This window comes from Chlorocebus sabaeus, chromosome 26 (assembly GCF_047675955.1).
Source record: "Chlorocebus sabaeus isolate Y175 chromosome 26, mChlSab1.0.hap1, whole genome shotgun sequence".
In the NCBI taxonomy this organism is placed as follows: Eukaryota; Metazoa; Chordata; class Mammalia; order Primates; family Cercopithecidae; genus Chlorocebus; species Chlorocebus sabaeus.
Genome location: NC_132929.1, coordinates 41,894,542 through 41,911,651, shown reverse-complemented (window position 1 = coordinate 41,911,651; position 17,110 = coordinate 41,894,542). Strand labels below are relative to the sequence as shown.

The following is a 17,110-nucleotide window of genomic DNA, read 5'->3' as shown; positions in this document are numbered from 1 at the left end:
CTCCGCTCCCCCAGGAGGGAAAGGGGGAGTAGAGAAGAGAAAGGGGAGTAGATTCGCGAGAAGGTTAGCAGGAGGAGAAAACAGAAAATAGAAAAAGAGGGAGCAAGAGAAATGAGCAAAAGAACGAAAGTGGGGAGGAGGGAGGTGAGATGCTGGAAAGGGATGAATCGGAGAAAAAGGGGAATCCAAAGGCAAGCTGAAGAGAGAGGCTGAAGACAGGAAAAAGAACTAACGAGCGCGCGCGAAACAGCAGGGTCTGAAAGGACCAAAGAGAGAGAAAGAGGAAAAAAATGAGGGGGGTGTGCGGGAGAGCGGAGGGAAGGAGCTGCGAGCCGGGAGGAGGGAGGCTGGGAGGGAAGGAGAGGGAGGGGCCGAGGGACCAAGGGGGTGGGGGCTGGCTCGGCAGCAGCCGCCGCGGCTCCAGCCGCCCGCTCGCTCGCTCGCTCGCTCGCTCGCTCGCTCAGTCGCTCCCGGTGCTCGCTGCCCGCCACCCGGCTCCTGGCTGCTCGCGGCCCCCGGCTCCTGCCTGGTGCTCTGGCCAGGCTCGGGCACCGGAGGACAAGACCGCGCGACTGGCCAGCCGAGCCCTGGGCCGGCCGCGGGAGCAGGTAGGTGGCTCGGTGGGGACCGCGAGGACGCGGAGCCTCGGACGCCGGGGGCACCAGGGGACGCGGGGGTGGGGGTTCCAGCCTTGGGGAGGGGACTTTGCAGCCCCACGACTAACTTTCCACCAGCTCCGCGGACCCCCGGCGGCCCTGCCCAGGTCCGGGCTGCCGAAGCCGAGTTTGGCACGGGGAGGAGGTGGATGCTGGTGGTTGCGGGAGAGCGAGGGGGTCCGGCAGGACGTGAGGCGTCTCAGTGTGGGCAGGCGCAGCCCTCCGGCCGCAGTCGGGATGCAGTGTCCGCGGCGCCTCCACGTGCGGGGGAAGACCCGAGAGCAGCGGCGCGGCGCGGGTGTCCCGGGGAGGGCGCCCGTCTGTCCCCTTGAGTCTGGGGACTCCGCTGTCAAGCCGCCCCGGGTGTGCCGGTTGCACTCACTACACGGGCGCCTTCCCCGCCGGGGTCGGGACGCAGAGCCTGCGGGGATGCAGCAGGTTTTCGCCGGCGGCCGCCCTTGCGCCTCGCGGCCGCCAAGCCCCAGCAGGTGCCATGCACGCTTTTGCTTTTGGGAGAAGAGGGGCGGAACGTGTATCCCCCTATTTCTTTCCCATCCCGTCGCCGTTACTCTATTCCGGGAAGTCCAGGACCTGGGCGGCCTTGTTGGTTGGCTCCCAGGACAATCCTCCTGCCCTAGGCTGCGACCCTGGCTCCCAAAGTTAAAGGAGAAGCAAGTCACTCTCTGCGCGCGCCTGGAGCGTGGTCCCGAAGTTCCCAACTTCTCGCTCAGCCGTGGGCGGTAGTGTTGGAGGTGGGGAAATGGGTAGTGGTTGTGACTCCTTGGAGCTGCCGAGCGCAGCCGTCTTCCTCCTGGACTTGGTTTATTTTCCTAATTTGTTAGAAAAAATACTACTTAAAAATAGGCAGAATCGCTCCTCGAGGGCGTCAAGGTCCGTGAGTGGGACGCAGCCGTCCCTGTCCTGAGCCCGGGAGCGCCGAGCCTCGGCGTGGCAGTCCCCGGAAGCCCCGAGCCCAGGCGGCTTCTCCCGGACCTGGACTCGCGGGCTCCATCCCGCGGCAGCCGCGTCTTGGGATCCGTGCCCCGCAACCCGCGCTGCGAGGCCAGTGTGACTGTCTCCCGGGTGGTCATGTTCTCCGGAAAAATATTTCAAAGTGGCTCCGCTTCAGGATCACCCACTTTCCATCCCTCCAAGAGCCGAGAGAACAGGGTCTGCGGCGGGTTGGAGGAGACCTTTGGGATGGTTTGGGCTCCCGGCCATCTCGGCTCGCTCGGGTTGGGGTCCTCGCGCCCGGGCAACAGCGCCCCGCCGGCGCTCTGCTGGGGAAACAAGGGTTAAAGCCCCGGCCTGGCGCGGGAGAGCGGGGGAGAACCCGCGGCGGCCGGCTGGGGCATTCGAAACCTGCAGGGGACTCCGTCCTGCTAGCTCCCGGAGTCGGAGGGGCAGGATTCGCCGACCTCTGCGGCTTCTCGTAGCCAGCGGAGCCCCGGCCCAGCAGCCCTGTTTGTTGGAGTGCTGTCGGGAGATTCTCTTGAGAGGTTTAGGGGGTTTAGTGGCACCAAACCTCGAGGCTTTCCGGAGAGGGTCCATCTGCCGTCACTCCCTGCAGACTGGGCGGGGTGCCCCGAGGGCGTTGAGCAGACGTTGAGCATCCTCTGCTTCTCTGGCGGATTTTCCTGGTGCACACCATGCATCAGCTCTCTCCGGTGCTCACATTTTGTTTAAGCCGCTAGAAATTCGAGGTCTAGGACTGCAATCTCGCCACTTCCTCCCACTAACAGATCAGCAAACTGAGGTCCAGAGAAGTGAAAGGACTTGCTTAGAGCTGCTATACGGGAGGAAGAGTAGGTAAACCAAGTCTTCTGACTTCCGGGTCAGGGCCTTTTCTAGTAGTCCACACTAACTTTATTGCTTTCTTCGCACAGGGCAGGTGTTCCCAGTCAGGCCACTGCACATCCTTGGCAGGCTTGAGGGCTGAGTGTGTGTGAGGTTAGAGGCAGAGGACCTGTCTCTGAATTTTCGGGTTAGGTGCTGTGCTGGGAGTATCTCCCAGGATAAATCACTCATGGGACAGTTTGTTGTGTACCTGTTCTGTCCCTGCACCGGGCTCTAGGGGTAGATGGAGCCCACACACAGGGCTCAGCCCTGTCAGGTGCAACCCACAGGGAAAGAGAAACCATTCTTTTGTAGTCAAGGAAGTGAGCGCATGTAGACATTCTCAGGTGAAATCACTTCGGGAGGGGTGGTTTTGGGATAGTCCCTGGAGAAGGCAAGATTAGGAGCTGCTAGGTAGGTTTCCAGCTGGGGAAGGAGGGTTGTCAGGATACAGGGCTTGAGTCCTAAGAAGGAGGCAGGAAAGCTGATTAAGCAGTTGGTCAAAGCACAGCACTGTCAGGGCCAATGAGCACTGGGCCTTTGAGTGAGAATCACTAGGGAAGTTAGAAGAGCCAGTTGCTCAGAGCTCAAGCTCAGAACCTGGTCCCAAGGGACTTCTAGGCCTATACTTAAGGTGAGCAATTGGCTGGCAAGTCAGTGCCCCATGAGCCAAGGGTGGTGGGGTCAGAGGGGCTATACTCTGGCTTTTGCTTCTTTTCTTCTTTCTCATCATTCCCAGGGGTTTCAATCATTCTCATTCTTTTGCCCCTTCTCTCTCTCTCTTTTTTTTTTTTGAGACAGAGTCTTACTTTCTCACTCAGGCTGGAGTGCAGTGGCACAATCTTGGCTCACGGCAACCTCTGCCTTCTGGGTTCAAGTGATTCTCCTGCCTCAGCCTCCCAAGTAGCTGGGATTACAGGTGTGCAACACCATGCCAGGTTAATTTTTGTATTTTTAGTAGAGATGAGGATTTGCCATGTTGGCCAGGCTGGTCTCAAACTCCTGACCTCAAGCGATCTGCCTGTCTCAGCCTCCCAAAGTGCTGGGATTACAGTGAGCCACCGCGCCCAGCTCTTTTGCTCCTTCCCAACCATAACTTTTAGCTACTTCAGTGTTCCGAACTTATGAAAGGCAGGAGCATGCAGTCAGCAAATAGTTCTTGAGCTCCTTCTTTGTGCCAGGCACTGGGCTAGGCCCTTGGGATACGGCGATGAATCAGACAGGAAGAGTCCCATACCTTGTGATGTTGACATTCTAGGCTCTGTCCTCCATAGGCTTAAAGTCTAGTCATAGAACAGAGGCAAATACACAAATGATGTCTGAAGAAGTCCTGAAATGGGACAATACAATAGAGAATTCTGAACCTCCCCTCTAGTGGTTTAAGGCTCCAAGGTGAAAGGTTTGAAGTTGTTGGCTATGAGATTTGGAGTTTCTGTGGGCTTCCATGACCCCAGCTCCTGGTTGCCAGGGGTAACCCAAAGGCAGCTGCAGTGGTGACCTTAGATGCAGCACTGGACAACTGCTGTACAGAGCTTCTGCCAGGAAGGGAGCTGGTGAGCGTTGGCAACTATGATCCTGCTAGGTATCCATAGAGCCTGGTGCCAGGTAACCATGTCCCTCTTAAATTCCAGCATCCACAGCTGTTTGGTGTGCTCTGGAGCCCCACTGTACAGATGGGTAAATGGAGCCCTGAATCTGTAGACTGGGACAGCTGTGCAGTAAGAGGGGCCCAGCCCATATAGAATCCAGGTGTTCCCTGATACAGGAGTCAATTTAAAAAGTCAATTTAAAAAGCTGCTCTTTTCTTCCTAGAAAAACATTTCTTCCTTGCAGACTAGTGATTCTCAGATTTCAGGGTGGAGGGCTTGTGAAAACACAGGTTACTAGTTCACACTCCCAAGTTTCTGATTCAACGGGTCTGGAGTGGGTCCAGTAATTTGCATTTCTAAACAAGTTCCTAGGTGATGCTGATTCTCTAGTTCTAGAGACCACGCTTTGAGAACCAATGTGGTAGAACAAGGGAAAGTGAATGATTTTTTGAGATTATAAGATAGGGGAGCCTGGAACGAAGGCTGTGATTTAGCTCTAGGAGCTCATAGGACTTGCTATGTATATCCTTCTATGTACATCCCCTCCCCCTCACCCCCAGGAGGCCATAGAATTAAAAGAATATTTTATCTTCATCAGCACACACACAGAGAGAATATATTGCAATATAATTAGGGAATAAATAGGTGTTGTGTATTGGATGTAGATTCCATGCCTGGTGGCTCTGTGGGGGTTTATTATAGCAGTGTTATAATTGAAAAGGTGTCATCCACTCCGAAGCCCCTCATAAAACTTTCATGGCCTGGGTGGTCATTGTCCAAAAAAACATGTCTTCTTCATTAAAAGACTGAAAGTCAGAGAGATTGCTTCTCCTGCTAATGGGACTATCTGTGTTTCATTTGACAGTAACTGTGCAATGTGTTCTTAACGAATTGTGCAGGGGGAGCAAACAACAACTGAACAGTCAGTGTGAACAGAGAGGGGCTGAATGAAGTCCACATCACAGGTTCACAGGTCTGTTTGTTGAGCATCTCAAAATGTTTTGAAACTCTGTCTCTCTGTCTTCCTGTATTTCTGATATGAAGCTGCATCTCAGCAGGAAGAGGAGAGTTTGTGTTTCAACTTAGCTGACTGGGTAAATGTAACAGCATACTTTATCCCCAAAGTGTTAATTAGACCCAAAAGAAAAGAACCATAAAGCAGTTGTTCTCCTAAACGCCGGCATTTTTCATCTGGATTCTATTTATTGATTATTTTATAGTTGAGAGGGAGCAAAAATCCATGTTTTTATAGCCAACAAAGCTGGCTGCAGTAATTATGCAGGCTCAACATGTCTGTTCTGGAGCTGGAAGTTGGAATTCAGCCTGATTCTCAAACATTTGGGTGAGATCTAATTGAAAAAGACATTTCAAAGAACAAATATTTAGGAATGAGGAGTTTCGCTGATGGTCTCTCTGGGCCAAATGTGAGTACCTTGCTTTTAGTTTGATCCTCAGAGGTAGGAGGAGATCATGGAGAAGGACCTTGTCAGTAATGTTGAGACCACAGTCAAAATGTGAGGCTGAACTTAAAGATAATCAGTGAGGCTTAGTAAAGGAAAGAAAGATGCTTTCAGGGAATATATGCCCTGTACCTGGTGAGCAAAGGGAAGATCAATTAATCAAATATAGATTGAATACTTACTGAATGCGCAATCTTGGGACAGGCACCATGAGGGCAGGGGCCAGGACTTTTACTAGTTATATATCTTTTATAATGATAGTGGTTAGCTCAGGTATCCATTGTAACAAAAACCCTTGATTGGAGTGGACATGAAGGCTGCAAGTGACAGAGAAGCTGAATTCGATGTGCTGAAACAGTAAGGAATTTAGTGTCTCCCATAACAAGAAGTCTGGGCTGTATCTGCCCTATAGTTGGTCCTTTCAGTGGTTCAACAGCATCATCAAAGATCCCAATGCTTTTCATCTTTCCTGTTCCTAAGATCACAAGATGGTGGCAATAGTTCCAGGTGTTATATCCTCACCATCATGAGCAGAGGCAGAAAAGGCAGGAGGGAGACTTACCCAGAAGCCCCTCAGCAGACTTTCACTTTTGTCTTATTGGCCAGAATTCTGAATCATGTGTCATGCCTAAGCCAACCACAGGCAAGAGAAGGGAATCATTGTAATTGACCTGTAACAATTTTATTTTTTCTGAGACGGAGTTTTGCTCTTATTGCCCAGGCTGGCACCGTCTCGCCTCAGCCTCCTGAGTAGCTGGATTATAGGCATGTGCCACCATGCCCAGCTAATTTTGTATTTTTAGTAGAGATGGGGTTTCTCCATGTTGGTCAGGCTGGTCTCGAACTCCTGACCTCAGGTGATTTGCCCGCCTCGGCCTCCCAAAGTGCTGGGATTACAGGCATGAGCCACCATGCCTGGCTGAACAATCTTTTTTTTTTTTTTTTAAAGGGATCTCCCTCTCTTGCCCAGGCTGGAGTGCAGTGCTGCTGTCATAGCTCACTGCAGCCTCAAACTCCTGGAATCAAGTGATCCTCCTGTTTCAGCCTCCTGAATAGGTGGGACCACAGATGCATACCACAGCACCTGGCTTGGCCTAGAACAATCTTGATTTGTGTATTGGGCCTCAGAGAGGATCAAAATTAGGATTCTTTTGGAAGGGTGAAAGGAGCAACTAACAGTGGCTGCCATAGAGCTCAAGACACGGGCTTGAGTTATCTTTCTACTCATTTTAAGCCCTGTTTTTCACCTCTTGTGCCCCAGTTTACTGAACCTAGGATGGGGATCTATTGGGAAGATAAATCTGAATTAGCACCATAATTATACTTGATTCTTACAAGAGAGTGGAAGATTATTTGTAAATTGATTTCTGAATCAAAGAATTTATAATCATCTAATGCAGGGGACATGTGAGGACTAGACCATCAAGATCATCAAATGGAGAACAGAACTGGAGAATAAATAATCATGACTTGCAGACCCACTATTAAAGGAGGAGCATGACATCAATGGGAGCCATAGTAGCTAGGGAAGGCTTCCTGGAGGAGGTGGTTCATGGCTCATACTGAAACTCCAGCACTTAAGTATGGATAGGTTATAAAATCTTTCTGCCCAACTTGCTTCCTCTTGCTTTTTCTGTTTTTTCTCAGTGGTAAAATGGGACCATTTGGTCAAGATAAAAATCTTGTCTCTACAATCACAGTGGCTTTGATACTCAGTCCAAATATGGTCAGTACTGACCAGCATGATTCTGGGAGGGAGGTCACAGTGATTCCCTCGCCAGCCCTAGATTCCTGGTTTCCAGTCCTGGATGGCCCATCAATCTCCATGTCTCAAGCCACGTTTCAACTCCTGATTAGATATTATTATTATTATTATTATTAGTTTTGAGATAGAATCTTACTCCTGTTGCCCAGGCTGGAGTGCAGTGGTGCAATCTTAGCTCACTGCAGCCTTGACCTCCTTGGGTCAAATGATTCTCCCACCTCAGCCTCCCAGGTGGCTGGGACTACAGGTGTTGCCACCACGCCCAGCTAATTTATTTTTATTTTTATTTTTGGTGGAGATGGGGTTTTGCCATATTGCCTAGGCTGGTCCTGAACTGCTGGGCTCAAGCAATCCACCCACCTCAGCCTCCCACAGTGCTGAGATTACAGGCGTGAGCCACTGCACTGGGCAGATACTATTATTATTAAAAGCAGTATTTGAATGCCTGGCTGCCATCATTAAACCTGTGTGCCTAAACTGAAATCTAATGTTTTCTCACCTCTCAAGTCATCTTCCCTTCTGGATTCTTCACTTTTGTTGCTGGCAAAACCACCTTCCCAGATGTTTGGGCTCAAAACCTGAGCATGTACCCCCGCCCCCAATCCATACACTCTGCTTGCAATACTCAAGCATCGATTTGCCTTTTTAAAAATAATTAATTAATTAATTATTTTTGAGATGGAGGCTTGCTCTTGTCACTCAGGCTGGAGTACGATGGCGTGACGATCTCTGCTCATTGCAACCTCTGCCTCTTGGGTTCAAGCAATTTTTGTGCCTCAGTCTTCTGAGTAGCTGGGATTACAGGCATGCGCCACCATGCCTGGCTCATTTTTGTATTTTTAGTAGAGGCAGGGTCTCACTATGTTGGCCTGGTCTTGAACTCCTGACTTCAGGTGATCCACCCACCTCGGCCTCCCAAAGTGCTGGGTTTACAGGTGTGAGCCACTGTGCCCGGCTGCCTTTTGGTTTTAGGATGTTTCTTGGATATGTTCTCTCCCTTCTGACGTGAGAAATCTCTGCTCAGGTCCTCTCCATCTCATGTGGGGTGATGGCACAGCCTCCTACTCTGCCATCCTCAGAGCATAGTGCATGGGTGTATGTGGGGACTTGTGTCTTTGGGAATAGTCTATGGGGGTTCTGTAAATGGGATAGTTTTTATAAATTCTACTGAGGAGTACAGTGTCTGCAATGAGTCCAGAATTCATGGCTGCACATCCCATATGTTGCTGTGGGAGCCATTTTCCAGCCTCTCATCTCTTTCCCCTTCAAATCGTACTGAAGCATTGGTTTTGGTTTGTTTGTTTTTGGAGACAGGCTCATGCTGTTGCCCAGGCTGGTGTGCAGCAGTGCGATCATAGCTCACTTCAGTCTTGAACACCTGGGCTCAAGCTATCTTCCCGCCTCAGCCTCCGGGGTAGCTGAGACCACAGGTGTATGCCACCATGCCTGGCTAATTTTTTTTTCCTTTTTTGTGGAGATGGGTCTTCCTGTATTACCCAGGCAGGTCTCAAACTCCTGGCTTCAAGCAATCCTCCCACATCGCCCTCCCAAAGTGCTGGGATTACCAGAGTGAGCCTGACTTAAAACATTGTTTTAATCAACTCATTACCTTACATTTTTTTTTTTTCCATAGCACTTACCAGATGAAGCCCAATTTCCTCAAATAGACAGTTGAAAGTCTCGACAATCTGCCTGCATCCTGCCTCCCCAGTCCCTACTTGCTCACTGCTGGGACTCACCATTATGGCTGACTCAGCTTCAAGTTCTGTCTTTCCCTGTGTTTAATCCAAATCACCCTTTCCTTTAAGACCAGTGTTAGTCCTGCATCTTCAGGTGACCTCCTCTCACTACTGGAGCCCACAGTGATATTCAAGCATTGATCTTTCCCTCCCGTGAACTTCTGTAGCAATTATTGCCCACACCACAAATTTGGTACTTAATATACTGCTGTTGTCATTGATAACATTTTATTGCTATGTTTATTGTCTTCCCAGTTGGATATAAGACCCCTGGGACCCAAGGCGGTAGGGGAGGATGTATCTGTCTTTATACCCAGGGTCGTGGCCAGCAAGCACATAGCACTTCAGTATTTATTGAATTAATAAATCATAGGAATAGATTATTTACCTGAGAAATCAGTTAATCTTCACCCTTTTTTCTTAACCTCAGTTGGGGGATGGGACTAAATTTAATGAATTCCTGCTCTGTGCTGGGTACTACTTTAGGTGATTTTTAGGAAAGATTTTAACTGAGCATTGTAACCATCCAGTGAAGCCGGGATTCTTGGTGGTATCCTGCAGATGAGGAAAGCGTGGCTCTGGGAGAGTTGAGTGGCTTTCCATGCTCACTCAGCCAGCTGGAGAGTAGTGAGGGGCAGGGTCATCTTCTTTCCTCTATGTTTTCTATTGCATACATCTTCCTGAAGTTCTCCCTACCTGTGGGTGCCTGTTCTGTTCTCCCAGTCTCTTTTTCCTTGTGTCCCACTGTGCCCCACTGCTTTGCTGCATCCCCAGGACTTTGGAATAATTCAGGAACCTCTGGATTCTAGCAGTGGACTCTGAGCTTTCTGGTGGAGCAGGTAAGATGTGCTCCTTGGTGCAGAAAAGAGGGGTAGAGCCAGTAAAGAGCAGGAGAGGACTTACTAATGGGCCTCAGGTCTCCAGAAGGCCTTGGATGACAGTGGGCAGGACATAGAACCTTCTTTGGGGGTGTCTGGGAGGAGTGGGTGATGTTTACTGCGGGAGAGATGTGTGAGATCATAACAAGGGCCACCATTGTTAGGGCCTCGCAGTTGAGCAGGCACTTTTCAGGTGCATGTATTTTCTAGACTGTGTCTTACAACAACTTTGTAGAGCAGGTTATTGTCCTCAGAACAGGGTGTTAAGGAGTTCAAGTGGCTTGCACCAAGTCACACCCCGACTTGATGCCTGCCTCCCGATGGTTAGTAACCTCGAGTGACAACAACAGGCTTGGTTTTCCAGAGGCTGTGTGGGACCATGTGAGGGCGCCATGCTTCCTGAGGTAGGGGCTTCATGGTATGACCTTTGAAAGACTGTTCTGGAATTGATTCTGCAGGTCAAGGTAGAGGTGACTTAGGGCCTATCTTTACTCAGAGCAAACATTATTTAAAACCTACTCCTGTCCTTCCCCTGCCTGACCTGCCTGGTTTATCATCCATGCTTAAAATAAATACAATAAATAAAAACACCCCAAAACTCTTTCTCCTCCTGCAGAGGATGAGCAACAATCTACATATGCAAATAAATGGCATGCCAGTCCCCATGAATATTAATTTGGAAAGGGAGTCTGAGGCCCTAAAATACACTCAAAATCAACAATTCGGCATCTCACAACTCTTCCAGCTCACTTCCAGTGATCATGGCCCTATTATATTTTAAGATTGCCTCTTCTCCCAGCTGGCCTCCTTTCTGCATCCCTGGATGTTCAAGTTACCAAATGGATGGAGAGTGTTTCAGGTTGGCAGGATGGAGGTCCAGGGGTGATGGGTGAGTCGTCACCCTGGGGCTGGCCTGACCTTGTCCTGCCTCCCTGGCCAGGGCCTAGGCCTTAGCCCCTCTCTGATCCCAGCATTAGCAGGGAGTCCTCAATGCCAGGGGACAGTTCTGGGAAACCCCACGGGCAACCGTCAAACTGGGACCCTTGTACTGTCAGGGAGCACTCAGGGTGATGCAGGGCAGCAGCCTCAGGAATCAGCTTCTCCTGCCTTTCAGGGGCAAATGGGAAAACTGAGATCCGGAGGGTAGGTACCTTGCCCAGAGTGACACGGTGAGTTAATGGCAGGAAGTGAGAACACTTATTCATTCTTTGCTCTGAAAAGCACATTTCTTTTTGAGTGTGTGTGTGTATGTAGAAGGGGGTAGGCAGGGTAGGGCTTAAAGTTTGTATACTTTGGGGGAAAGAGTCATTCTTCATTCACCCAGAGACAAGTGGCAACAGAAAATTCAGGCTTGTGTCCCATTTCCATTGAAATAAATGATTTCCTTCCTCTCTCAGTAGATTTCCTAATTAGATTACACATAGGCCAGAATTAATGTGAAGTTGTCTTGCAGAGTACCCTCTGACTGAAGGCAGGATAGGGCAGGAGAGAGAAGGGCCGAAATATCTCCAAGGAAGCCAGGTGGAGAGGACCTTGAGGTGGAAGAGGAAGGAGTTGGCAGTAACTTCTGTGTCCCACTTGTATGGGGAGGAGGGCAGAAGGGAATGATGCAGCATAGTGGTATTATCAAGAGTTGGGTCTCTCGCTTGCCCTTTCCTGTTGCTTACTGGATAGGCGTGAGCATATCATCTCATCTTTGGACCTCCTTTTCCTTGTCAGTAAATATTGGGGTGATACTGAGATAACCAATCACTTTCTCTCTCTCTCTCTCTTTTTCTTTCTCTCTCTCTCTCTCTCTGTCTTTCTTTCTATCTGTTTGTCTTTCTTCTTTTTTCTCTTCTTTTTATTTTATTTTTTTTTTAGACAGAGTCTCACTCTGTTGCTCAGGCTGGAGTGCAGTGGCACAATTATCGCTCACTGCAACTTCGACGTCCCAGGCTCAAGTGATCCTTTGGCCTCAACCTCCCAAGTAGCTGGGACCACAGGTGTGCCCTGGCATGTCAGGCTAATGTAAATTTTTTTTTGTAGAGATGGGACGGTCTCCCTATGTTGCCCAGGCTGGTCTCAAACTCCTGGGCTCAAGTGATCCTCCTGCTTTGGCCTCCCAAAGTGTTGAGATTATAGATGTGAGCCACTGTGTCCGGCTTGCCCCCACTTGTTAGTGCTGCTTTGTGAAGACTAAATGAAGATTTAACGTTCTGCACCATGCCTCGCACAAAGGCATTCAGGACATCTAAATTTCTTTCTTTTCCGGATAGATTTTATTTGACTAGCTGCAGTTGTCAGTATAGCTATGTTTGTAGTTGTGTTTGTGTTTCCACTTGCGTCTGGATTGGGGTGTTTCTCTGTGTTGTCTGTGTATGTGCTGCTGTTATTCATGTGGGTGTTTCTGAGTGTGGTGGTGTAGATAGGGATGTGAGTACGTCTGTGGATGTCTTTGTGCTTGTGTCTTTGTGTGTTGGGTTGAGTAGCGTGCTTTGTGCCTGTGAGCGGCTGTGTCTCTGTGTGTCAGTGTTTCCATGACTGCGTGACAGCTCTGTGTGTGTGTGTATTGCACCGCCGGTCTGCCCAGAGATCTCCAGGGGGTTGAGAAGCTTCACAGTGCACAGGAGCCCTGGACCTGGGTCCCCTCTGAGGTCTCTATGGTGTCCTTCTCCCCACCAAAAAGCCTCCTGCATTTCCTGGAGCCCTTCCTAATTGCCCTCTGTCCGTTTTCCGCTGCCTCCCGCTGGAGGCACATGGGGCCTAAGAATGCTTCCGCGGTGGCAGGGCCCCTGGTCCATTTGCATTCGTGTTTGCATATCATTTGCATTGTCTATACAGACTGTGCTTTCAGTTCTGCAGTTTTCAAGGTAAAATGTAGTTGCTCTTCTTGAAGGTCATTATATTAAGAATTTTTCTGCCTTTTATTCTTTCTCATCCAGACCTCCCTCCCAGGACCAGGAGGCTAGGGCAGGATAGAAGTCCCAGAAGCCTCTGCTGTTCTGTCAGCCCCTCCTCTTGGTCCACTTCCCCTCCCTGGGCCTCCAGCATGGGGGACACTGTGACAGTCTTCCACGCAGCAGGCCTGGTTCAGTGGGTAGAGACCCCGGGCCCTGGGAGGAGCAGCTTCGGGGGAGAAGATTTTCTCACCCAGGGGTAGTTGGTTCGGCCCAAATCCCAAGAGGGCAGGTCACAGCCAGGGAATAACACAGTCCGACTTGTGCCTATTGCCTGCTTGCCAAGCCCCCATGACTTACTCCTGTTGGGGAAGGACCACCATGGATGTTTCAATGTCTCTATACCCATCCTTGGCTGGGGAGGGGCCATGGGGCTGGGCTGGCCTTACGGGAGACAAAGGAGGCAAAGATGTCTTTTCCTTTCAAACATCTAATACATACTTACTAATATTTCTGATGCCATGGAAGACACCAATCCAAAAAGCTTCCCCAGGAGGGTTGTACCCAAAAAGTATCTTCCTTATGGGTCATCCCATGCAAAACATCGCCTCTTTCAATGTGGATTTGAGTCCGGGCTCTGCCATGCACTAGCTGCGTGGTCTCTGACCAGCTACCTAACCTGTCTGAGCACCTTGCTTCTCATCTGACCAAGGCAGGTCAAAGGCTTAGCTTAGTGCCTGGAACATAGCAAAGACAAAGACTCAGTGAATGTCCGAATTGCCAGTCCCTATTGGCGTATTAGAAAACAGAGGTTCCAGGGTGTGGTTTTTTATCACTTCATATAAATTGTTCACTGGAGGCACCGCAGATGAGTGACAGGCAACAGGCCTGAATCCCTTCGTGGCCCTTCTGTAAGTCCAGCTCTAGAGGAACTTGGCTGCTTTTGCCTTCCCACCAGGAGAAGCGTTGCAAAGGCAGCTGGGGAAGCAGGCGCATCCTTGTCTGTGGCCCCGAAAATTCAGCCCTCACTTTCCCCTGCCCCACTCTCCTCTGGTTCTAGGGTCAAGTCATTCATCTTCTCTCATGTGTCCTTCCTCTGAGCAAGGTCCTGCTGGACACCCAGGACCATCCAGCAGAGCAGATTTGGGGTTCCCCAGAAGACAGAGCTTGAGGGAAATCTTTGTGCTGGTGCTTTATTGGGGGGCTGGGGTGCAGCTCAGGGCAGGGAGAGGGAGAGGAAAAAGGAAAATGAGGCAAGGAGGGAGGAAAAGTGAATGCTAGCCACCACTTCGGGAGAAAAGAAAGCTGGTTGCTTAGTCATGAGGGATGGCTCCTATTAGGCTGAGTGGAGCTACTGTGACTCAGAACAGTCTGTTGCAGGTATAAGGGATGGAGTTTATCTGCTAGCTCTTTGGTATTTCATTGGTCCAGGTTTTCCCCATGGAGCATTAACTCTCTTGCACCTGTGGGTCCTATCACCTGACCCTGCTGGGCAGCCTTTGGAGAAGCCCAATCCCATGCCCTGTGGCATGGTGCCTCACCTGGGCCCAGAAGTGGTGAGAGCATCCAGTGCTCCACATGGCCAGTAGGTGGACCCTGGTGTGGGAGCTGCTGTGACTTCTGAGGAGGGTGCAGTGAAGGCTGTGCCAGAGGCCAGCCCTCACCCTGGGGGAGGTGGGGATGGCCAGTGATGTTAGATGAGAGCACTGGCAGTGGTGGCCTAGCTCTCCACCCAGAAAGTAGGTGATGGTCTGGGAGGCAGGGGGAGCCAAGCAAATCTGGGAAAGCGCATATGTAGGTTCTGATTCAGCCATCATTAACCAATGAATCAATTCATGACTGGGGCCAGGTGCTGGAGTCTGGGCCTTCCCATGCAGGCAGTGGGGAGCCATCAGTAGTTCTTGAGCAGGTGAGAGACTGCTCAGTGTTCAGTAATGACAGGAGTTATTTGGAGAGGGTCCTTGCTCAGGTCTACATGTCTTTGTCCACAAAGCATCAGATGGGGGCTGTTGCCAGAAGACCTGGCATTCCTAACTCAGTTCAGGGAACAGAAAAGGCTCCTAGATCACCATTGCCTATGGAGTTTCATTTAGCAGTGAGGAGGCTGGGTCCCCCATGACAGTCTTACAGGTCTTAATCAGAGAAAAGGATGTCCTTCCTGAGTGAGGTGAGATCATTCTGAACTGGGTCAGAGACCAGAGAGCCTGGGTTCGAATCCCAGCTCTGCCATTTAAAAGCAGGTGACGTTGGGCAAGTGACTCAACCTCTACTCATTCAATGAATGTTTAGTGAGTACCTGCTGTGTGGCAGACTGTTCTTGCTGTTGGGCATGTAGCAGTGAACAATGCAAGACAGACACAACTGCCTTCCCTTGTGGGGCTTCCGTTCTCATGGAGGAAGCCAGACTCTAAGCAAATAAGTTAGTAGATGGTTTATTTGAAGGTGACCAGAGGTGTGGCAAAAAGCAGGACAGGTGAGGAGGCAGTGATGGGTGGGGGTGGGGTTGCATTTTTAAAAAGAGTGTTAGGGAGGCTCTGCAATAAAAAGGTGGCCTTTAAGTTATACCTGGAGGAGGGGAGGGTGTGAGACATACTGATACCTAGGGGAGACACCCTTGCCTCAGTTTCCTCACCTGTACAGTCAGGGTTATGATCGAACCTATTGCAGGGGCTGCTGGGTGGGTTAAATGAGTTAATCCATGCAGTGGGTTTAAACCTGGCCCGGCACACAGTGAAACACTATTATCACCACTGCTGAGGGAGGAGCCCGTCTCTACTGCCTCCAGGCAGCGCTCCTGGGCTCCATACTACAGGGATTTTGGTGGCCTTCATCTCCCCAAGAGTGTGTGTGTGTGTGTGTGGGTCTCCTCCAACCTTCGCTATCTCCTCATTGAAAGGGGCACACGACCTACAGTTTGAGAAGCAACACGTGCATTTTCTTTTTACTCGAGCATTGGATCCCCAAGGGAATCGCCGAAAAGCCTTTAGCAAACTCCAGGTTTAGGAAGCAGCTTCCAGCCTTTCTCTGGGGCATCTGTGGACTGGGGTGGGCAGGTGTTTCTGGCCTAGCTCAGCTCAGGGTGGGCTGGGGAGGGGGTTTCCCACCCAGAAAACTGGGCTCCCAGCAGTGGAGATGCAGGGCTGGCCCTACTCACACCCTCCGGGCTGGGCGGCGGCCCAGCTCTCATCAGCAGGCGCTGAGAGTCCCTCCAGCAATTCGGATACTATTATTTACTATTGCAGAGATTTTTGTGGCTGTGATTTACCGCCACTGTGAAGCCCCAGGACCTGAATCCCAGTAGCCTCAGTATAGATATTGCATCTAATCAATCCTCTATTACCATGCAAATACATCCTATAGGATATTGCTGTCTTTTCCTTTCAAACACTTAATACATAATTAATGATATTAAAATACATCTAATGCCACAGAAGATACCAACCTCAAAAGCTTCCTGTTACAATTTATTCCCACCTAGATAAAAGATTGATTTGTTGGTTCACTTATCATTCAGGGGTAGTCCTCTCCTGGCCATCCATGGGAAGGGGCGGTGGAGGCAGGAAATGCTCCAGACAGCATTGGGCCTGGCAGGAGATGGCCACACGCCAGCGTCTTCAAGGATTCCTCATTCAGTTCTCCCAAACTACTCCAGGAAGGAGGTCCTCTTGTTATTCCACTCTACAGATAGGGAAACAGAGGCCAGAGAGGCAACCCCACTTGCCCAAAGTCATAATCTTAGGCTTCTCCACAGGCCAGTGGACCTGGAAGGCGGGCTTGACATTTCTTACCCCTTAAAACAGCAGCGATAGTCACTACTCTGCGGGAGTATTTGAGAATTAGAGGTAACAGCAGACGTTAGGCACTGAAACGTGCTGCTAACGTCCTTACTTGGAGGTGAAATGGTGAGACCATCAGTTTTAAGGCTATTGTTTTGGCAGCTAGGTGGTCTTTTATTGGGGGGAGTGAGTTGGAAGGAGACAAGGTGTGGGACCCCACAGTCATCAGGGACACACCTTCTCTGGCAGATAAGACACCATGAGAAGAAACCACACTCCAGAGTCCACCTGGGAGTTTCTTCATCCAGGCTTCACCCAGGTCCTCCTGTGAATCACGAGAGCGCTGGACTTGGGGATGAAGATAACGTGGTCCCTGGAGGAGGCACTGTGTCTGGTGGAAATGGACAGACACAGTAACTAGTGTGACGAGGTGTGATGGGTGTCAGCATGCAGGCACCAGGATGCCGACAGCCGGGGGTGCCTGATGGTGCTGCCAGTGGACAAGGGAAGGAGGTGCTGGGTGAGGGAGTGG

General features: G+C 50.4%; 1 protein-coding gene across 10 annotated transcripts in view; it reads left to right on the top strand.

Annotated features, from left to right (window-relative positions):
• Positions 1-418: 418 nt before the first annotated feature.
• The window catches only part of MEGF11 (multiple EGF like domains 11), a 380,349-nt gene continuing 363,657 nt past the window's right edge, over positions 419-17,110 (top strand). For all 10 annotated transcript variants that reach the window (XR_012091518.1, XM_073012262.1, XM_038008843.2 and 7 more), the window contains exon 1: positions 419-608. The gene's annotated coding sequence lies outside the window, so the exon portion shown is untranslated. The remainder of the gene's footprint in view (positions 609-17,110) is intronic.